The sequence below is a fragment of the Zea mays genome, chromosome 4 (assembly GCF_902167145.1).
Source record: "Zea mays cultivar B73 chromosome 4, Zm-B73-REFERENCE-NAM-5.0, whole genome shotgun sequence".
NCBI lineage: Eukaryota > Viridiplantae > Streptophyta > Magnoliopsida > Poales > Poaceae > Zea > Zea mays.
In genome coordinates, this window is record NC_050099.1 from 161382389 (window position 1) to 161386350 (window position 3962).

At 46.1% G+C, this 3962-nt stretch overlaps 1 pseudogene; it reads right to left on the bottom strand.

Annotated features, from left to right (window-relative positions):
- Nucleotides 1-297: 297 nt before the first annotated feature.
- On the bottom strand, nucleotides 298-3701 carry LOC109945845 (uncharacterized; annotated as a pseudogene).
- Between the last annotated feature and the right edge of the window lie 261 nt (nucleotides 3702-3962).

Genomic DNA, 3962 nt, shown 5'->3' on the forward strand with positions numbered 1-3962 from the left:
GACCACTTGCCTAGCTAGAGCAGATGTCCATTACTGCCGCACAGGGACTATATATATTATACTGACTGATTTCTTTTGGTCTTCCTTCAACTAGCGATCAGTAATAGCTCACTATTGTCCTCTCCTCCGAAACTATCGTCGTTGAAGTGACTCAATACGGTCATCTGAACTTTCCCCACAAAAAGGCATGTCGTTGCATGTTTTTTTTTTAAAAAAAAATCTCTCATACTACTAGCAGTAAGTATATACTATACAAACCGTCAGTGACTAGTGGGTCCCCATATTATTGGACCTGGATCAAGAACGGCGTGTAGTGTTGGTATCGGGGCGCGAGTGGTCAATGCCTCCCGTTCTGTGGCACCGGTCCTGTGGCCTCACCTCGAGCGCTGCCGGCTGGCTTTTTGTTGCTTGTCGTATTGGGTTTGGCCTTCACCGCCTCATGTCCTTGGCGCGACCACCAGTGAAAAGCGCCAGCGGTCAGCTGCCTGAGAGCCGCCGAGTAGCTGACCACACACGCACGAAGACAACCAGCGTTGTAAAAACGTGTCGTGCACCAACGAGTGCTGTCCCAAAGTGCTCGCTGAGGCGGCAACCTACACTCACATGCATGAACTGAACCGTACGCCGCATGCTGGCGCCAAACAAAACAAGGGAATCCCATCTGAGCTATGCCAACTCCGATCCGGCGAGCGACAGGACCATGTTGGACTCAGGAAGGAGAAGCCCAGTACCATGTGCTGGGCCTCGTGGACCGAGCTGTACTTCCGGTCCTGCCTGCGCCTCCCTGGCCCGGCACATGATGGGCTCCGTCACTGCCACTAAACAGGAGCATCCGCTAGTTTGGCATCAAAGTAATTTTTTGTTGTTTTGATGAAACTGAAAAATGCAGCGCCCTATCGGGCGCTCTACCATTCACATATATCGTGCATAATGCATGCAGTTGAATATACATGCATATGCAACTATCATATCGTTCTTTTTGTGATTTTTGAATATACACCGGAATGGATGGATCTTGGATCCCAGATCGCTCCTAGTTCTAGGGGCCAGGGCGGCCAGACAATGACAATGTCGAACATGGCCATACATGCCAACAGCCCAATAAAAACTGGCCTCTGAATGAATGACAATGTTATTCTCGATCATCCCATTGTTGGTACCTCAGAGCATCAACTTCTGCGTACCAGGACGCTCCCAGTTCCAGGGGTAGGGCGGCCGGACAATGATAATGGCGAACAGGGCTAGACATGCCAAGCCCAACAAAAACTGACCTCTGAATTAATGACAATGCTATTCTCGATCATCCCATTGTTGGTACCTCAAAGCATCAACTTCTGCGTACCAGGACAAAAGGCAGCACACAGGCTGGATCAAAATATTATCGCAAGGAAAAAATCAAATGTAGCCGATTAAAGGATAAAACTGACATCTGAATTATAAAATCTGACCTCCCTTCCTGTTTCAGTAGCTCCTTTCGGTTCTTCAATCGGATTTATAGGAGCCAGAAAGCTGACCGGTGGTTCTTCTTTGGCATATAACAGAACCCACAAATCACCCCACTGCTAGGTTCAACACTTCAAGTAACCATTAGGTAAAAAATATTAAAAAAGAATGTTGAATGCAACAAAAGACTTGTACGTCTAGAGCTGAAAAACCTACAACGTTTATTTGTCGCTCACGAGCCAAGAAACCCTGTATGGTATATTAAGTTAGGAAAATCACCAAACTTTAACCACAATGATATACACATGATGAACTAGTTCAGTATGAAGATGCATTACTTGGTGCACTGCAGGTTTAAGTTTTCTTAGCTTCTTTGATGTTTCTCATTAAGATTTCCCATGGCTCTCCTCACCCCTTCTGGGTATCATTTTGTTTAGGGTCAACATTAGGAGCTAAATCCTGAGTAGTATGTTCATAAAATAAGGTCCCTTGGCGTATGTTCACATCATCAATAATATCTCTGTATGAGGAAAAATGAATAGCTGATGCAATTGCATTACTGCAAACATAATGGACATTTGAGAGTCTGAAGTTCCATCAAACTCTTACTTGTACTGCTTCGTGCCAATAAATGTAGTAAATAGGGTATCAACAGCCTCTGCTAAAATATACCTACATAATGGCACCAGCACCAGTAACTGGATTTATATAAAAAATATATAGCAGAATCATGTGTAGATTGTAAATTATTTGGACCACTTAAATTAAGGAACGAATAATCAGCATAAATATGTAGATATTGTGTAAAGATCCAACCTACAGGATTGTCCAGGAGCAGAAGTAATCTATTAGATTGTCTATTTGCTTTCCAGCAAAGACAACACATTTAGGAAATCATTTAGTCATATATGCCTATTACACATATATGTCAACAAAGGTGGACAACTACCTTCTGTTCTTTTGGTTCAGAAAGAGCAATCTGCTCTAAACTCTGTTACAATTCTAGACGGTAATGTGCATTCCTAAGCATGTATCCAGTCATTAGGACAATGTACATAAGCTGAGACGGATTTTCATAGACCTATGTTGATAAAAGACAATCAAGCATGTAATAAACCAACAAACCAGTATTTGTTGCATTGCAATTCGGTAGCATTGCTCAACAAATCAGTATTTTTTGCATTTCTATAACTTTTTTTTTACTAACATATCGCCATTCCTAAAATTTCATAATAATACACAGGAAATTCATAATTCTGCATATTTTTACGTAGAATTATTCAAATAATAGTAGCCAACACATGATTCAAAAATGAGAATAAAACTTACAATCAAGTTGACTTGTCTTGTGTCTTCGCATATCATAATATTCACATACTGTAGATTATTGTGGCAAAATCCAAATGATTATTCGACCCCGAGAGCCTCTTCTCCAGAATCGTATTCTCAATTTCTCATCATCCAGCTTATTCAACTGAAATTGTTTAGTCTCTTCCCCAAAACACCTGCCACGAGCCACCTCAAGAATCGACTGCATATAAACCCAAGCAATCAAATTCGAATCAGAACTAAAAAACGTTTCTCACCAAAATTAGAGAAGTAGCAATGAGAAAATGCACACATGAGCCTCTACCACATTGACACGTCCCTACGTTCAGGCATGTCGAGTTCGTGAGATTCACACCGCTTCTTGGCAATCAGAAGTGGATATTTCCAGGTTGCGCACTCGCGTAGATCTGCCGTGGAGAGCGTCTAACAAAGAGAGGACGCGAGCAATGCGAGAGTAAGCCATAACATGACAACAACCAATTCCCCATTCCCCATTCGAGCAGACACATTAGGGAGGCAAGGGTGGGTAGTAGATGCGTCGCCTAACCTGGCGTTGATGAACTCCTCAACACAGCTCAATGCAGCCATTGGCGAAGCGGTCGAGCAGGCGGGGGCCCTGACCATGGCGCGACATGCACTCGAAGGTGCGGACCTCATTAGCGCGATCGAAGAAGACATAGACGCCCCAACAACAGATACACACGAGAACTTTGCGTAGGTCACCCTCGCCGCGGGGCAAGGTGATCTAGAAGACCTAGTTAGTCATGGCGGCCTTGAGCTGGGACACACGAGGGCGCTGGGGTCCACGTCGCCGCCCCAGAGGTCGCCGGCGAGGCGGTACAGGATGCGCGCGCGTCCTCTAGGATCTAGGCACTCCGCTTCAGCACGGGCGTACCCTTCTCGCTCGGTGGTGCATCCACGGCGGCCATTGCTACGCGGTGGAGAGGGCCAAGAGGGCGTCGGCGATCTGTGGAGGCGGAGAAAAGCGAAGTGGCGAAGCTGCGGGAGCTGGCAGCGGCGTCGGGCCCTGCCTCCCCCGTCGTCAGGAAGGGCTGCAGGCGTGGGAGGGGGTGAGGCGAGGCGGCGGTGGTGGAGGAGAAGAGGGATGGACAGTGTGGGAGTGATGGGAACCTCGGACTGCGCTGTGCGCTCAGAGCTCGATTGGATGGAGTTTTTGGGTCCGGGGCATT